At 41.3% G+C, this 19,920-nt stretch overlaps 1 protein-coding gene across 2 annotated transcripts in view; it reads right to left on the minus strand.

The window, feature by feature from the left end:
- The window catches only part of LOC111867646 (G-protein coupled receptor moody), a 209,558-nt gene that overhangs the window by 29,031 nt on the left and 160,607 nt on the right, over nt 1-19,920 (minus strand). The window lies entirely within an intron of this gene.

Here is a 19,920-nt window from a genome sequence, read left to right on the forward strand (position 1 = left end):
AGTTAATGTCACTCGTCTTTATTTAATCCTTCACGCTGATGATGGGATTATACCTTTAACTGCCTTTAATCAGGCCCCATATGCCATCTAATGGTGTCTTAATTCTACATAAATTTTGGGTGTGATGTAGCGCCATAAAATACGTAATTACATAAAGGCCTTCTGAGGATAATTGAGGAGCTATTAAAAGGAAATAGCGGCTCTGGTCTAGGAAGCCGAGCTTAACGACCGTGGGGATCCGTTGCGCTGATCACGCGACACTCTCCGCCGACAAGCGGCAGTCGCTCGGTCGGTATAGTTCGCTTGCGGACTAGAGGCCACGGAGTTTGTGTTACTAAACGTCTACAGGATTCGAAGTTCATTCTGAATTGGAGCAGGCCAGAGGGCGTAATCCATGGCAGCTGAGGAAGAAGAAGAAGAAGGATAGAAGCGACAAAGTTCACCGTTATGCTGTTTTCTCTATTCCCCGATTATATCATCTTTCGTTAAGTATAAATATCCTTTAGTACTTCGACAGAAAGAAAAATCGTACAAGTTTCCAAGAATTTCTCATTTACTTTATTATCCATCTGTTTGGGAATATATTGTGACTGTGATGAAATTCTTAAATAGAGTTAAATTCCGTGTCGGATAGGGTAACCCGCGATATCTGTAGCTATAAAAGGCCTTCTCGGTAAAGCATCGAGACCATCACAATATCCGATCAGATCGTTCTGATGTGCTGTGATGGTGAAACTTTTACAATAAACAGAGTTGGCAAGTTTGGTCTGAGCAGTGCTCTAATTGTTGAAGAGGGCTGTAAAGAAGGTAGGCATCAAACGGCGAAACATTCTGTCGCTTTTTACGGCGGCTTCAATCATGCTTGATGGTTTGTGGCGGACAAGAAGATTGATACCACACGAAGGATTCCAAAGGACTTGATTTAGAGGGCCCAGCTGCTTTATTTTACACTGAAGTCTTACGTAAAGTGTTGTTAACTCCGAACTCTAATAGTTACGGAGTTCATATGTGTAAGTCCGCGTGATGATTCAAGAACGGAGAAGGAATTTCTTGCGTTTTCTATACATGGAACACGTCAATTGTTTGAACAGAATGGAGCTCTTTCACGTGTTTTTCGGCTTATGTAGGTTAAAATGGTAGGATTATTACAAGCGANTACACAAGAAATTATGTTAGAAATAGTAAAACATTGAATTTCCTGCAGCCTGCTAATTTGTCTGCGTGAGACTTCTTGTCTTCTGGTCTGTTGGAAAATTGTCTTTACAAAAAATATTTCTACTAAAATTTAAATATTGATTTTAATATAAATTAGGTCTAAAAGTTGAGGGGCCGCATGTTTGACACGGCTGGTTTAAAACATGCGAGAAAACTCCTTCGTCGCATTTGGTAAGGTACAAGGTGTTCTGTGCGCTCAGAATGAATTTTATAGCATTTCCAGCATCTTGTATACATGTGTATGCAATACAGGCAGATTATTTGCGGCAAGAGTCGAAGCACGCCCTTTCCGCAGTGCGCGAACAGCTCTCGAACACTGCGTCGATTAACTTTTTCCCTGCTCGGTCGGCTGTGGCCATTTTGATAATGTACCAACGTCGTTAGTGAAGTTTACATATGTATTATGATATACAGACCCACTGCTAGGCAACGGCTCGATAAAAGCCTTCGATCGGAGACAGAATCTGGGTGTGGAACAGTCGGTGGAATGAGAATTTGCAGGGGAAACCGAAGTACTTCGAGAAAATCTGCCCCAGTGCAACTTTACCCACCACAAATCCCACATGAATTGACCTAGGAACAAACACGGGTCGCCGCGGAAGGTGCATGTTTTCTCTGAGTTCTGTTTCCGTTTGTGAATTGGTTCGATAAACCTTATCTTTTAAAAGGGAGAAATCGCGAGGAGCAATGTCGGGAGGTTGAGGAGGTCACAAACGTAAACCTTTCACCAAACTCCACCTTTAAGGTCTGCACGGAATGGTCTGCACTATGAGCAGCTGCTCTGTCCTCTTGGAAGTGCAATAGATATGTTCTTTTCCTGCCAGTTTACCAAGCACCAGCTGCAGAATCTGACGAAACGGGTGTCGACAAAGTCGCGCGTCATAGGAGAAGCATTTATTTGTAAGGATGATTACAGGCACTTATAGTGCTACCGCTATTTCCACACTTTACAGTTCACTTTTACACACTCACTAGGGCTCTCAGTCTTCACTAGTCGTATCCTTGCAACGGATTTTTAACATTCTCACTGCCACTTCAAATCACACATGGAGTCTTCTTTTTACAGCCTAATTCATTTCTTGCCATTATTCTGCAACTGCCAGTTCCGAAGACTCGACTCAGTTTAATTCCTCTGCTCCCAGGCTCATATCCTGGCAGGCTGGCGTCTCGGAACACAACTCAACTGAATTCTTCCTTATAACCACTTTGCACGGACAACGCAGAAAACATAGCCTCTCTATTGTTGGGAAGGCGCTGATTGTTGCTTGCGTATTCGTTGCCGCTGGAATATGTTTACTGAATCTTTGCCTAGCAATGGACGTCTATTCTGACTTCGCTATTCCGGCTTTCGTGCGTCATATCACAATATCAAGTTGGCATCAATTGTCCAACGTGAAATGACTGAAGATGCAAGTTACAGACATGAAGTCCGGCCACCCCTTCCCAGTCCTTTCAAGTTCACCGATCGAGATAATCCTATCACAATATTAAAAGCTAAATATCTGCATCCGTCCAAACAGCAACGTTAAATAACTTATGATTCATCAGAATCAAGCCATTTAGAAGATACACGTCGACAGACGGAGTTATGTATGTATGGATACGAATCCCCATGGCCATACCGCGAAAATAACATCAGATATAGACTTGACTAATGCAGGAATGTAGTAACAATTTCTGAGCGTGTGGGGACGTTTTCAATGGTGCTTCACGATAGACGTTACATTCCGAAGACATTACACAGCCTCTGTTTAATTTTATACGAAACGAAGCGGCGACTTATAACTGTAGTCAGCTGTAGGCAGGAAGGTTATGTAAAATTTACGTGATGATCTGGCGGATGTTACTGTTGGCTATGTCAGAGTAGGCTATCACTTGCAGAAACTGCACTCCTACGGAGCCATACAGATTAAGAGTCTTGCGGCTGGACTGGGTGGCTAAAGTAGCCCGCGATAGGGTCTGGAGTTTTTTCATTTTAGCAGTAGTGTTAGAAGATATTATAAGTGTACACGATTTGTATGTTTAACCTTTTCGATGTTAGCTCCAAAAATGAGCCAACATATGCAAACATTCGCAGTCAAGTTTTACTAAATTTCTAATTCCAACTGTTTCATAGATTTTAGTTGTTTAGGAGTTCAATATCCGTATTTCACGCTAGCGCTTTCACTTTTACTACCAGGGGTAGCTGACTTTAATAAAAAAATGCTGGCGTTTTGGAACTGTTATCAATTTGATAGACGCTCATACTTCGTGCATTTTTTAAATCCGTGTTCTGGATCTTTGCACTGCAGCAGTTATTAATTATGTAATATGCGCGGGAAAGTGTCTAACATTCAGGTATCCTTGGAAGATATTCGCTTCCAGACCATAACATCTGTAGGACATCCCATTTCTGAGGATTGCTTCTGATGGCCGTCCAGGTTTCTAAGCTGTTGACAGAAGAGATGGAGCAATAAATCCGATCCTTCAATTCCAATGATGGACCAGCACTACGATTCTAATATTGTGCGTCAATATGTACACAGAATGTTCACAAATACAAACATTCTAAGCAGGGAAATACGAAATCAATAAACTTCGACAAAATTTCAGGACAAGGATGGGTTATTTCGTTTCTCAGTCCCACCTGTCAGTTTATAGAAGTAAAACTAATTAACTGATACCATGATGCAGGGTTCATTGATCATATTCATCTTCTGTGGAACCCGAAGATTCATCACTGTAAAGTAAAATTAAAATAAACGAATGTCAATAACTAAGTACAGGCCTATACAAAGTAGGTACTAGTACTTGTTGGTTTTGGAATGGTTTAAATTAATTTCGCTCTCATGGTACCTAAACTAACGGCACAGCCTTTTCCTTGTGCATCATATGTAACTCAGTATTCACTAAAGAATTTGCAACCATATTTGGTGATCAAAGTATTTGTGAGTTGTTGTTTTGTGAAGTACCAGTTTTCCTCCACTGCCATATATTCTTAATCCACCTAGTCCTCAACATGGATATATCTAAATTCATGCTGTTCTCTAATATCTGACGATGATTATGTAAGAAATAAAACTATGAAATGTGAACGTAAGAAAATACAATGAGATTTTTTGTCAGCTTGCAATGCGACGGAAACTTAAGGCAATTCTCCTGTCAAGTTGGCTGTCACGGATTCACGGAAGCTGCAGGAAGGTCACTGTGCACTGTATTTATCTTATCAGAGGCTACACATTTTCATTTAGCTGTAAACGTTTTCTGTTTCTTCAATATTGTCGCGTGTTTCCTAGGTAACGCGGCAGGAAATCTGTGTGGGTCTCGAATTAGACGAAGCTGTTTTTTGGACAATCACTTTTTACACTCACTAATATAATTATTCACACTTATAACGCCATCAGACGTTTACTCTTCAACTGTTATATACTCTTGCACCGCCATTCTCGATGGAGTGTCTTTGTTCTTCGTTCTTCTCGGATCGCTCGTTGGATCAGAACTCTCTTCTTATCTCTTGTCGAATCTAAACTGACTTGGTCCTCTGAATTCTTCTTCACTTATATCCTACGCCCGGACGGAATAGAGGTCACCTTGTCGAAAGGTTCAGTTTCGCTGTTACCTGGTCTATCCGTTGCCGCTGGAATTCAACAATTCTGCCTCTGTTGGGTAGGCAGTTTCCTAGGTGGCATGCGTTGTCATTGTCCGTTGCGCAGCAAAGGATGTCCTATAGTCCGGCTTTCAGGCAGCACGTCACAATATTTATAACTTAAATTGTGTTTTGCGTTCTTTTAATTCATCCTTCTCAGTGCTGAGAAAAATGTATTTGCTAGATACAATTTAGTAATGACTTCAAATACCAGATTTAATCAAAATCTGTTCCTCCGTAGTGGCTTGATAACGCGGTGATGGACGGACGTTTGCTTCAAAACTGACAACTGTTCCGAAACATTTAAAAATAGAAATACATATTCTTGGAAATGTCATAGTGAGCAACTTGAGACTTTGAATCTGTCATATGTCGCTTTTAAAAGGTATATTCCTCGGTTTGAAAAATCGAATAGTCCACACATTCTTGTCTTATTTTCTATGAATGTTGCTAATTATGTTAATTTTAATGGATGACAGTAGTTATGCCATTCGTAAGTTCCGTTCTTTTCTGCTGAGTGATGTGTGTATTTTGATTTTATAGAATTCTGATGCTATGGTGCAGTTACCGTTAAGAAGTTTCTGGACACTGTCCGAACTGAACACAGCGTTTCGGAAACATGTATCTTTTACCTCAGCTAAAACGATTGGGTTCCTACTCAGAAAGGTCAAGCAGGCCGAAACAATCTAGGTCCGTCAGTTTAAACTACATATATATAAATCACGACTGCTGAATTTTGTCAGCAGGAGATAATGAGGGCTAATGGACCTACACATATTGAAATTGGCTCATATAAATTTGAGGCTGTATGTAGCTTCGCTTACCTTGGATCAGAAGTTAACTGTAAAAATGATATCAGTGATGAAATAAAAAAGCGTGTATTTGCGGCAAGTAAATGTCTCCATGGCCTTAGGAAACACCCGAAATCCCAATTAATACCCAGGAAAACAAGAACTATGACGTATAAAGTACTTATAAGATCAGTGCTATCTTATGCCTATGAGACCTGGCCACTGTCAAGATCGGATGAAAGACTGTTAAGTATATTTGAAAGGAGGATCTTGAGATATATCTTTGGACCTGTGGAAGAAAATGGAATATGGAGGAAGAGGTATAACCATGAGCTATGCAAACTATTTAATGAACCAGACACTATTGGGTTTATAAAGGTGAAAAGGTTTGAATGGACTGGACACACAATATGTGCCGGCGAGAATAGAACCATCAAGAAAATGCTTAACACCAAACGAGAAGGAAATAGGAGAGTTGGAAGACCAAGGTTAAGATGGGAAGAATGTGTGTGGCAGGACATAAGAATTTTGGGCATAAAGAACTGGAGGAATGTAGCATCGAATAGAGAAGAATGGCGAGCAATCCTGAGGAAGGCCAGGGCTCACAAAGGGCTGTCGTGCCAGTGATGATGATGATGATGATGATGATGAGATAATGAGGGAATATGCACTAAAAGTTCTGAAAATAATCATAAAAACCGAAGTGGGTATTTCCGGTCATTTTACTTGAGGACGGAAGGAGATCCACTTTCCGAAACACAGTGTTCTGTTCGGATATTATAATAAAACTACGTGCAATGGCCAGAAACCCAGAAATATTATGAGAAAGTTGTCCGGCTTCGACATGAACTAAGCTGCGCTCTGTATAAAAAATCATAACCACAACCCGCGGACTGTAACGCCATCCATATAGGGTCATAAGAGAGATTCGGGGGAGGGAGGGGGGAAGAAGAAAACGACGCAAATATTAGGGGCAATGATGAAAGTTTTCGGCATTATGGCCAGGCAATCTTGTATGCTGGATTTACTTGAGCCTAATTTAAGATATTCTTGAATTACAGTTTCAGAATCCTCCACAAGACACGATATCACACCCCCTCATTGGTATCACGTGATCATTTAATCACGAAAGGTTCTTATAGCAGCAAGTTAAACATGTCTGTAATTAAGTTTCAGCAATACAGACCTCTCAAAAGGACAATATACCTAAGGAATGTAACATTTTTATTGTGTTCCTTTAGGAAACATTTTCATATAGATATTACTATGTAAGGAGCTGATCACAGTGGCCGCGCGGTCTAAGGCATGAAACATCTTCGCCCGCACGAACACTGGGGTCGTGGGTTCGAATCCCACTCGAGGCATGGATGTTTGTGTTTATTCTGTGTTTGAGTTGTTCTGTGTGTAGGTGGCGGCCTTGCGACGGTCTGATCGCCCGTTTAAGAAGTCCTACCGAATGTGGATAGATTAAGAAACTGAAAAAGCGCCAAGGTCCAAAGGGCTATAGAGCAGTATAGAAAGAAAGAAAGAACAACTTTGTAAGGATTTATTTCATATAACCTAGTCCTGCTCCTCATTATGATAGACTGCTTATCATAAACCATACTTTTATTTTAAATTTAGTTCATATAAAATCACCAAATATGGGGTTGTAGACGGGAAATTATTCTACATTGTGTACTAAAATTGAATCCCATATCGTCTTCGGAATTTAGTACTGAGAACGCCTACGTACAGTGGGTACAATGTAGGGACGTTCGGATCTGCACCGTTTGTTTCAAACATCCTTCGATATGGTGAAAAGTAAATGAAAAGAAAATATGTAAGATTTGAGGTTTTCACTGCGGCGACTATGAAGAAAACAGTCTTCTGGGATGTGGCGCCGTGTAGATATTGTGCTAACCGACGTTTCTGAGGAAGTATCGCCTCCATCTTCAGAGTAGAAGAAAAAAGTAGAAGATCCGCGAGCGAGGAACCAGCGTGAGCAGGTGCTACCCTGAAGATGGAGGCGATATTTTCCTCAGAAACGTCAGTTAACACAATATCTATACGGCACCACATCCCAGAAGACTGCTTTCTTCGAAAAGAAAACGATTTCTTAATTTATACGTTGTGACATGTGCAACATGATTAGCTTTGAAATAATAATTCAGTGTCCAAAATAAATTAACGTTACATCCAATGAAGACTGAAAACCCGAAAAGAGCGCGTTTGAGAAATATATAAAAATAAAAAAAAAATCGTGAAGAACATAATCTTGTGAAAGTGGCTGACATCAGAATAGAAATGATTTACGTACGGATTCTTTATATGTTATTTCCACCAAAACGTAGAATATAACAAAGTTCGCTCGCATTATTTCACTCAGTTCAGGCCTACAGCATAACGTTATTTCTGATCCTCCTTTGTCTCTTAACTAATTAATCCAGTAAGTTTTTTTATATTGCTAGTGGGGTGGGACTAAGTCCCATGTACTGCGGCCACATCTGGCCTATTGTACCAGCCCCAGATGATAGGTGAGGTTATTGTGGAGCAATTGGTGGAACGAAGATTGGCAGGGGAAACCGAAGTACTCGGAGAAAACCTGCCCCAGCGACACTTTGTCTACCACAAATCCTACTTGACCAGAACCGGGATCGAACCCGGGCCGCCGCGGTGGGAAGCCAGCGACTAACCGCTTGAGCTATGGCGCGGTCCCATCCAGTAGGTTGCCTGTAAGCTATTCCAGAATTCGCGATTATCTACAAGTATACTGGAGTGCTGACAGAGGTCGTATCCCCATGTATATTTATGTATGCACGCAAGATCATAATGCATATAACGCTGCGGTTTTATTCTTTAAAACGTATCCATGTTTGGAAATTGTTATCCAACATTCGAACACATAAATATAAAATTCTGCACTATCTGAGTTATGTCCGTCCAGATGCAGTGAGTCCTGGATACCGCAGCAAGTACTTGTTCGTGGTTCACTCTGTACAATACGCCGGGTGCTGAAAATGTAACTCTTTGTATAAATACGAGAAGGGCGGAAAGAGACCGACAGAACAGGCATTGTGGTGCAAAATGCATAAAGAAGCCAATGTATTTCACTTAGGAAAGAAAAATACTACGCATCACTGTTACTGTCTTTGTATTTACTTTCATTTCTCTTACATTCCATTTATGCGGCGATGTGTTAGCTTTATACACCGACCAGCTGCATTAATGAGCTGTGTGCTGTGGCAAGATAGGCAAATCACATATCCTGCTGCGTTATTGCTATACTTAGATATGAGCTGAAAGCGAAACGCGATGAATCGACCTCCTAATGCAGGAAATACTCGTATATGACATATTACACAAATTAACACGACTGAATTTCCTCTTGCCGGTCATGGTAGCTGAGCGGTCTAAGGCATGTACTGTCTTCGTTCGCTCGGAAGCCGGGATCGTGGGTTCGAATCCTACAGAAGGCATGGATGTTTGGTGTTTGTATGTGTTTATTCTGTGTTTGTGTTGTCCTGTGTTTAGGTAGAGGCCTTGTGACGGGCTGATCACTCGTCCAATGAGTCCTACCGTCTGTAAAATTAACAGAATGAAAAAAAAACATTGACACCGTAAGGTATAAAAGGAACGGATTAAGTAAGTAAGAATTTCCCGTTACTGTTACGAAAACAAAAACCTTTGAATCTAACCCTGCGTTAAAAGAAGACTCTGGACTTTGGGAATGTGACAGTGTACGTATATGTGGCCCGAAACGCTGGTACTCATCTACCAAACGATACGATGTCACATTCCAGAATATCGTAATGTTTAAACTAACCGGTGCAACGAACTCAAATCTCACATTTGTAATACAATTTATAGTAAACCTATAAAATTAAAACCAGTTACCGTAAAGATACTTATGCCTACGCAATTAATCATATGTGTAAATAATTAATTTCATGAAGCAGAATCTTAAGGCGAAAGTAATTCGTCTGATGAAGAATTTCCGTGTTCACAAAAACCCTCCACTGGACACACTTCCAAGGGCATAAGTGTATACAGGGTGTCCCAGGAGGAATGTGCCAAACTTCGGGAGGGTGTTCCTTATGTTAAAGTATGCCGATATAACCCAAAACACCTATGTCCAAAGTTGAACGGTTACGGAGATAATGGCCCGAGAAGTGTCAAACTTTGACCGGGGTTACACACTTGTTGATTACAAAATACATATTAAAACTGGCAGGAATATGTGGATTCTGTAATGTTAATAATGTACGTAACATCAAACCAACTTGTGAGTGACGGAAAGCCATAAAATTGAAGTACAAAATACTCGCTCGCCATGTCATAATTGTCCTTAGGTTTCCAAGCAGTATACATAACACATGACTGGCGAGCGATGACGTAACGTGCTGACTGCGCGTTCTGGTATGAGCCAACTACATAAGCACGGCTAGGGAGTATCATCGCACTCAAGGACAAACATAGATAAGGGCTCTCAGCTGAGAGGTACAGCGAGGTACAGTGCTTGGACCTGCCAGAAGACCACACTTTTCTTGGGCCATTATCTCCGTAACCGTTCAACTTTGGACATAGGTGTTTTGGGTTATATCGGCATACTTTAACATAAGGAACACCCTCCCGAAGTTTGGCACATTCCTCCTGGGACACCCTGTATATCGCCTGTAGAATATTTGCTTATTTTCTTACATTCTTCAGTTACATTATATAAAGCGAAGTGAGAGTTAGGTCAGTACCGATATAATTACACACATAAATCAGGTGATGCAAGAAGAGACAGGCCGACTTGGTCCTCACATTCACATCCAAAGTTTTCTTTCGTTCTCTTATTTAAATTTATCCTAACTTCGACCATTGCTGTGATGACAAAGACATGAAACCTGTGACTGTATTAGGATACAGGACCTGTGGTTAACATTTTCATATAAGCTACTGTACACTTTGTAACTCCATTGTGCTCCTTTTTAGCGCGATGTAGCCAAATGCCCATCTTTTCTATTTATATTGTCACGTGTAGGGTGTTTGTGCGTGACGTATAAGACGGGTTTTGGATTGGTTGATTGGATTTATTGACACCTTATACATACATCTCGGAACTACAAGCTGTACAGGGCTATTGCTGATGTGCACATTTACAGTTCACCGTTGTATACATTAGGGTTCTCAGTCATCATTAGTTGTATCCAGGCACCTGATTCATAACAGTCTCACTGTCACTTCAAATCACATATGAAGTTTTCTTTGCACAGCCTAATTCCCTTCTTGCCATTATTCTGCAACTGCCAATTCCAAAGACTCGACTCAATTCAATACCTCTACTCCCAGGCTCATATTCTGGCAAGATGGCGCCTCGAAACTCGACACTTCCCTTCTTAGATGAACTCTTCTTTATAAACATTTTGCATGGACTTCGCAGAAAACACAGCATCTCTATTGTTGGGAAAGGATGTTTACAGCGCTACTGCAGAGCAACTAAGTTAATCGATTGTTGCCTGCGAATTCGTTGCCGCGGAAATGTGTACAGAATCGTTGCCTAATAATGCACGTCTATTCTGACTTCACGGTTCTACTTTTGGGCGTCATGTCACAATACTGTAAATTGGTTGCTGCTACTTCAGCTGTCTGTTCTACTGTACCTGTGGATACCAGTTTGACTCGCACCCGAGTTAGTGAATGTAGGAACACTTACGTGCATCATGCCAACGTGATGAAATGATGGTGATTGAAGACTGGGTCTTTATTGAATTCGGCTGAAGTAACTCGGTTCCCTACATTTTGTGGCCCGTTTCAGCCGCCATTCCTGATAGTTCTTTGCCATTTATTGTCCAGGTTTCTTTTCCGTAGAGGAGCTTTGGGACAACTGATAATTTACAAAGAGTTATATCTTATGGGATATAAGGTCGTGTAGTCGGTTGAAAATAACCAACGTTGTCGCAACACACAGACAAGCAACATCAACAACCGACAGACAACACACGTCAACAACATCCCGAAGAAAAAAGACTGGGCCAAGCGGGAAAGAATTCTAGGAATTTTAAGAATTCTTACTTCAAATAACGAAACATAATTTTTACAGAATTAACGACGAATTAAATAAGAAAGCTACCGTGGTGTGTGGAAAACCTTTAGTGAACCGACACTCTCGGCAATTTTAACTATTGTAATTATTTTAATTAACTGGAACGTGGCTATTTTTAACAAAGTGAAGTTTTGTGTGTTGGTGATTTCTTTTTCTACTATAAATGCCTCTGATGATGGCTCCGTGGTGAGCCGAAACATGTAAGGCAGGTGGTGACGAGGTGGAAAACTTATAAAAGTGTCACATTTGACGGAAGGAACTTGATTGTTAATAGATACTCTTGTATCTACGCCTTTCCCTTTTTCATATAACGAAAATCCAAGACGCGAGTAACTTCTCGTAAAGGCTGCTACAGAAACGTAGGGTACTGTACTGTAACACAACTGCTGTGATACCACACTAACGATCTTGTGCTTAAATATCACTGCTAGGATTTATAAGGATTGTGACTCGTGAAACTATAAGAATTCGTCATGAGAAAAATCCATATAAATGCTTATCTGGATCCTAAACTTGTCTGCATGTGGCCCAAACGTTTTTTCTTCGTGGTATATTTTCCTTTGTGAATATCCTTCACGAAATAAGAAAACGGAAGGCTAATTGGATTGGTCATATCTTACGCGGTAACTGCCTTCTAAAAGAAGTTATTGAAGGAAAGATAGAGGGGCGGATAGAAGTGACCAGAAGACGAGGAAGAAGACGTAAGAAGATCCTGGATGACCTTGGGGACAGAAGAGGATATTTTTATTTGAAGGAGAAAGCTCTAGATCGCATCAAGTGGAGGAACTGTTCTGGAAGAGACTGTGGACCTGTCGTCTTGACAGATTACTGATGAATGAATGTATCTTAAGATTATATTACATCTAAAATGAATGATGAATTGGGAAGATTTGAAAGGAAGCTATTGTGGTCTAATAGAGATACTGTCCTGTCACTATTCTGGAGGAACTGAAGGGAAAGGAACCTAAAATCCTCGGAATAGCCGGTCTCGACAGAGGTTCGAACCGAGCACCTCCCTAATACAATTCTAGAGCGCTAGTACTACAAGAGCCTGCCCCGTGAAGCGCTATTATGTACTGTTATGTGACGTTTCCAGTTTCCAAGCATTGTAACAGTATACAGATGATCAAGTAATTTTCCGCCCCTCTCGTCTCTTGACACTAAACACTGGTAACCTGGGAGGAGAAAATATTCCCAGTTATGTAATTCTATACTTAGACCTACATACCGACAATTCTGCCGTTCGATGCCAAACCAATTTATGCAGTTGAGAAGGAGTCGTTAAATAAACTAATAGAATGTACCCCTCATTACACCAGATATAGATGGCCTGGCTGTACACAAACCTCTCAATTACGTAAGCGATTGTAATTTATGGCATAGCAAAGTAGTTAGTAAAAGCCTTGTGTTGTATAATATTGCAATTTATTCCTCTGGCCTCTCACAGTGAGTCTTCTTCTCTCTTATACTTCTGAGCCGCGTTGGCGTCGGCGTCGGCTGGTTGTTGTAGCGGCAGCCATCGCTCAAGGAGCTCATCAATCAACGTCCTCCCAATCAACCGGCTGGGCGGAACTTCGTTCCGCTCTGTTCCCTTTCGCAAGAAACGGAAAGTCTCCACGGATGTAAGCATGTCTCTGGCGTGCCTCGTCGAAATGATCCATATGATCTGTATTTCGCTATCAAAATTTTGAATCTTTTCGTGTTTCGTAAAACAAGGTTAAGTCGTCCCTGCGCTTCATTTATTAAACACAACGACACAGAAATTGATACCAGATGAGGAAATCCTTCCAAGGTAGATAGCTTACGCGAAGCATGGATAAGATTAAAAACTGGCCAGTATCTCGAAGTGGAATTTTTCGTTTCCGCTTCTGAATGCACACGTCGAGAAATCAGCCGCGAAAAAAATTAAATAACTTATTCGGCCGCTGTTTATTATACCGTATAGGGAGTTTATTTTAATTCGCATAGTGGTGGGTGGAGTTCAGCTCGTTCCACTCGGCACGTCGGCACGTCGGCCACTGATTAGCCTACTGTAGCCTGCCCCGGATGATTATGATGATGGAGAATTTGGTGGAATGAAGATTGGCAGGGGAAACCGAAGTACGCGGAGAAAACCTCCCCCAGCGCCACTTTGTCCACTACAAATAGAACTTAACCAGACCCGGGCCGCCGCGGTGAGAAGCGAGCGACTAACCGTTTGACCTTTTGTAGGACTTACTGGAATCCTTGATGGAGCTGTTTCTGTTTGTCTGAAGTAAGATGTCCAATCTGCAGTAACAAATTTTAATGAAATTAGGGAAGCAACGACTTCACTAGAACCCGTGGCTGAATTTGAACTTTGCTGTTATTTGGATAACATGATCTGCTGCTTTGCATGAAGAATTAAATGTAGATCTTCCTACGGCGTAGCCTACGCACATTCATTAATTAAGAACCACATCACGCACTGGTGCAAATGTTACAACCACTAAGGACCCAAATATATTATATTTCGTTTTGCTTTTGAGATGACTTTCAAATATTGTTTTGCCTTTAAGAATGAGAATTAAATAAAGAAATAAATTATATTCAACGCGTCTGCTTATGATAGAATGTGCACTTTGCTAAAGACAACGACTTTTGTCTCGAATTGACGATCTTGTTCGGAATGACTTTACAATAAACACAGTAAAACAGCTGCCCATGATGATAAAAAAACAGTGGTCCTTTTTAATGTAGGGGTCCGCCAGGAAACTTATTTCTGTACAGTAACTTCAAAGTTAGGACATTACGCATTTTTAACCCACCCACGCCCAGGGCAATCAGTGATCCATATCGGGATCCTGTGGTCTGGAGAGATCTCATTATCATGGGACGCCGGGATGCCGCTCCTATGAGGAGATACAGGATGTTCATAAGCAATGTGTCAAACTGTGAACTCTCCTCCAGACGACCGTGAATCGACTTCTGGAGCTGACTGCATTCGAACCTATGAACCAAGCCGTCTCTCTGCTTAATAGTTTCGAAGGACAGCAGTATTTATTACAGCTATACTGTTCGTCTAATAGATAAAGATGATTAAGTCGTTGAAGATGTAGCACGCATGATGATATGAAATGCAAACATAATTTTTGTTGAAGAAACTCAAGGAAGAGATAATTTGGGAGACCTAGGTATAAATGGGCCGATCACAATGACCGCGCGGTCTAAGGCATGAACTGTCTTCGCCCGTGTGAACGCTGGGATCGTGGGTTCGAATCCCGCTCAAGGCATGGATTTCTTCTTTTATTCTGTTTGTGTAGATAGCAGCCTTGCTACAGGCTGATCCCCCTTCCAAGGAGTCCTACCGACTGTCCTAGGATTAATAAAACTGAAGTGAAACGACCCGTTTCACTGATGCGCTGTGCACCAAAGAGGGAGCAACAGAGAGAGAGAGAGAGAGGCATAGGTGGGAGCAGAATTAAGTTATCTTAGAAAAAAGTTAGTGAAACGTGCACTGGATTCATCTGCCTCAGAATAGGACTCTCTGGCTACCGTGAACAACGTAAAGTACCTTCGGGTTTATAAATGAAGTAAATGCTGTGCACCAAGCGGTAAGTTGCTGCACTAACTGGAGAGATGAGAAATGCATTGAGCTTTCGTGATAAACCTTAAGGGAAGACACTACTTGGGAGGTCTAGGCCATGGAGTGACAGTATCAAAAATACGTTTCACAGAAACACCAAAACAAAATAAACTCCGTCGTTTTAATCAGCAAGCGAACTATACCGACCGAGCTACCGCCGCTTGTCGGCAAAGTTAGTACCAACTTTAACAGCTTGGTCAGCCCAACGAATCCCCACGGCTGTTAATTTCGGTTTCCTATACCGGAACCGCTACTTTTCTTTTGAGTAGCTCCTCAATTATCCTCACGAGGCTGAGTGGACCCCTTTCCAGACCCACTATTTCTCAGAAAATCTGATAGCGCCGGGAATCGAACCCGGACATCTGGATCTGTAGCCAGGATCTCTGGCCACTAGACTACAGACACATGGTGTGGAAAAGTGGACTTGATTCATCTGGTTCAGCGGGCTGTTGCGAACACGGTAAAGATCTTCCAGGTTTCATAAAATGCGGGGAATTTCTTGAACATCTGACCAACTGCAGCCTGATAGAAGCAAGAAGAATAACAGAAGGGAGACAGTGAACACCGGAGAAGAGGGAGGCCATGTCTGAAGCTGGCAAGACAAACTCCTACATTCTTCTTGAAAGCTGAGGTTTGACTTTCAGTGAGAAGTGAGATTGTGGTTTTCTGCATTACTATACCGCAGTGTCGTAGGTGGTTACTGACATTTCGGAGGAACCCGTTGCCTCCATCTTTAGAGTAGCTGGATGCAGCATGTTGTCAAGTCAGAAGACCATGATCTTCAGTTGTTTGTCTGAGATATTCAGTGGTGCTTGAGTCATTTAAACGCGATAGACTATTTAACTTCTAGAAACATTTCGAATTTCCGTTCTTAATGCCTCCACAATTTAATACATTCAGCAAAATGATAACTGTCTCGTAATTTTAAAGATTTTTCAAATTAATTAATTAAGACTTTTCATTATTCTAAAATGTACTCGTATGTTAGCATCCAAATATACTGTCACGATTTAGGGGGTTGCCCGTGACTTATAAGACGGGTTCTGTATTGGAGGATTGGATTTATTGACACCTTATTCACGCAGCTCGGGACTACAGGCAATACATCGCTGTTGCTTATCTACCTCATTTACAGTTCACAGTTACGCACTAGGTTTATCAGTCTTTACTAGTCGTATCCTGGCAATGGATTTATAACAATCTCACCATCATTTCAACTAACACTTGGAACCTTCTTTGCACCGCCAAATTCTTTTTTGCCATTATTCTGCAACTGCCAACTCAGTTCAATTCCTCTGCTCCCAAGCTCATATCACGGGAGGCTGGCGTCTCGAAACTCGACTCAATTCTTCTCAACTGAATTCTTCTTTATAGCCACTTTGCACGGACCACGCAGAAATCACAGCCTGTCTCTTGTTAGAAAGGCGTGTTTACAACGCAGTTGCATAGCAACGGAAATTACTCGTTGCTTGCATATTCATTGCAGCTGGATTATGTTTACCGAGCCGTTGCCTAGCAATGAACGTCTATTCTGACTTCACTATTCCGGATTTCTGGCGTTAGGTCACAACATCTTTGAAGTAATTTAGCTCTTTTATGTATACAAGTTGGAAAATATACTCAGTACATGTAAACATGCGCAGTTTTCATGCGTCTGCTCTGTTACCGCTTCAAGGTTTTCAGGTAGTGAGTGTGAATTTCTGATGTTCGCCTGTAAGTAGCTTAAAACCGATTACTGTAAAACAAATACATCAGAGATGAAATCGCGTGAACTGTCAGCCACAACAGTTTTTAGCTTTCTTTTAATTCCTACGCTCTGTTAAACCAGCTGAAGCCCTTTTATTCATATAGAATTTTGTATTCTGACCTACAATAACAGACTTCGGTAGTACAATACATTATATTAAATATATAGACTTATTATATTGTAGAGTAGGCCTATAAATTCATGTGGAAGGAAGCGTAGTTCAGGTGAAATTGTTATCGAGACTTCGGTAATCTTCGGGTGTGTTTGGAAGAACATTAAGTCAGGAAATCGGTCCTCGCCATAGCTCAAGCGGTTAGTCGCTGACTTCCCATCGCGGCGACCCGGGTTCGATCCCGGGTCTGGTAAAGTGGGATTTGTGGTGGACAAAATGGCGCTGGGCAGGTTTTCTCCGAGTACTTTGGTTTCCCCTGCCAATCTTCATTCCACCAATTGTTCCACAATCACCCTCACCTATCGTCTGGGGCTGGTACAATAGGCCAGAAGTGGCCGCAGTACAAGGGACTTAGTCCCACCCCACTAGCAATAAAAGTAAGGAAATGCGTAATTATTCTGTTTCACACTTCCTGTTTTCACCTACAATTTCTAAAATGAAGATACATTTATGCGACGAGTAATTGGATTATCTTCACGGAGTCCGTAAATTTCGTTGTTTTGTGATTACGTTTTGATACACCTGATCTGTTTTTAACTGAGGGCGGAACGCCATGTCTCCATGGATGGCAATTTGGTTGCGCTATCATGGGAAGCTTATATTACTGCCCCAACACATGTAAATTTTATTGTGACTAATGACTACTGACCTGTTATTCACACATCACGCCACTGACTTCCTGTAACATTCGTTTGAAGAAAACCTATTCAGAGCAAATCAGCGAGTCCCGAAGGAAGAGAACAATGCAAGTAGCAATATTTTATTTTCATAATTCAGTATCTATATGTAAGGCAGAAAATAAAAGCAATAATGTTCATACCATGCCAAGAAGATGTATTGGTGAATGGAGGTACACATCATACATTCCTAACCTCTAACCTAAATGAAAGTGAGTGGACAGCTTCACCCCCGGAGAAATGACTTCCAGTAATCGCTGAATGCGAATGGGCCCCACAGCCGGGTTGCACTTGGTGTCAAAGATTAAAATTCCTGCCTGCCGTCATTCGAGCTCTCACTGTCCAGCCCGTTTTGATCATCATACTGACTGAACTATACCAACCTGTCTAGAAATTAGAAAATTAATGTATTTTCGATAGTTCTGGCGTTTGTCGATTTTAGGTTCCCCTTAAGTTCTAAGGGATTTGAATGAAAATGTGTATCATTCAATTGATGTGGATCTCATTAGGATGTATGACTTTCTTTGATATCGAGAATATTTGACGAATATGATGGTATGGATTGTAATATTTCTTTTGTTGATTATCTCTTTCGGAAACAGGGTTGAATCTGCAGAAAAAAAAAAGCGATATCGGCGACTGACATATGAGAAACCGCAAAGAAGTAATTTCGAAAATGTCTCATTTCTCTGCATCCCGTCTGCTGTGTCATATTTCTACCCCAACTCCGTATAATATCCACTGAAAAGTTAAAAATTCTAATATGTGAACAGAGTGTGGGTGCATATTATATTCAAGTACGTCAGACTGGAGCGAAACTTCTGCAGCACAGTTTATGAACCAAGTTTTATTAAGTAAAATTGACCGCAGGAATTACAGTATCACACAAATTTTGTACATGAGCGGAGACAGAGGCTTCTCTGCTGCATGCATATTAACTCAGAAATGTAATTCTTGAGTCAGAAGAAATTTAAGAATCCTGTCGGTACTCATATCTCGAGTTGTGAAGTGGTGTTCATCTATTGACACTGTGGGCCGGTTGAAATGAAAACAGCGTTACGGGAATGCATCTTAATAGCATCTACAGATGTTCCGTCCTAAAGATTATGTATGAAATTATCTTAATTTTCTTCATTTATAAAATTCCATTAAATGTGTACAGTTTAACAGAAGAATGGATAAAACTGGGGGCACATGGTAGCGTAGTTGGTTGAGGCACTAAGCTAGAAGTCGGAAGGTCGCGGGTTCAATTCCTGATGAGGTCACTGGTTTTAAAATTAACCTAATCCTTCCAGCCACACTGTGGCCCTGGTGTCGACTCAGCCTCTAACAGAAGTGAATACCAGGAATCTTCCTTGGGTTTAAAGGGGGACCGGCGCGTAAGGCTGACAAATTCACCGCTATGTGTGGGCCGATTGTCTAGAAAACGTGGGAACCTCAACGCTTCATAGCCCTATGGGCCTCCACGGCCAGTTAGAGGGATAGCTTTTTACCTGGCCAAAACTGAACACTGAAGAGCTTCATCATATGTACTCTTCAGCAAATCTGTGAGTGATCAAATTAAGGAAAATGAGCTAGATGGGACGTGCCAGGATTTCCCTTAATCTACTTAAATTAAAATATGTAATCAAAGCACAGCTACGAAAGATTATAGGTACATTCTGAAGGCAAGAGACCTTTCGGGACAGGATATTCAAGATACTGATACGAGGCCAAGAAATTATTAAAATTGATCGTGAAGAAATGCAATATGAGGCTGTGGACTTGGATCATCTGACTCAGAATGGGGAACAGTGGGTCGGCTTTTGTGAACACGATAATAACTTTCGGGTTTTGTAAACGGTGGCAAATATCTTGACCAGATGAGCGACTGTTAGCTTTTCGAGAATGTCCCTGTTCCATGTATGTTTATATATGTGCATGCATTGCTCTTGGGATGTCGTGTAAAGTCAGCTCTCCACATAAACGCAATAAATAATAATACAGTCACAACTGACATCGTGTTATCTGTTAGAAATG

Source organism: Cryptotermes secundus, unplaced genomic scaffold (assembly GCF_002891405.2).
Source record: "Cryptotermes secundus unplaced genomic scaffold, Csec_1.0 scaffold844, whole genome shotgun sequence".
In the NCBI taxonomy this organism is placed as follows: Eukaryota; Metazoa; Arthropoda; class Insecta; order Blattodea; family Kalotermitidae; genus Cryptotermes; species Cryptotermes secundus.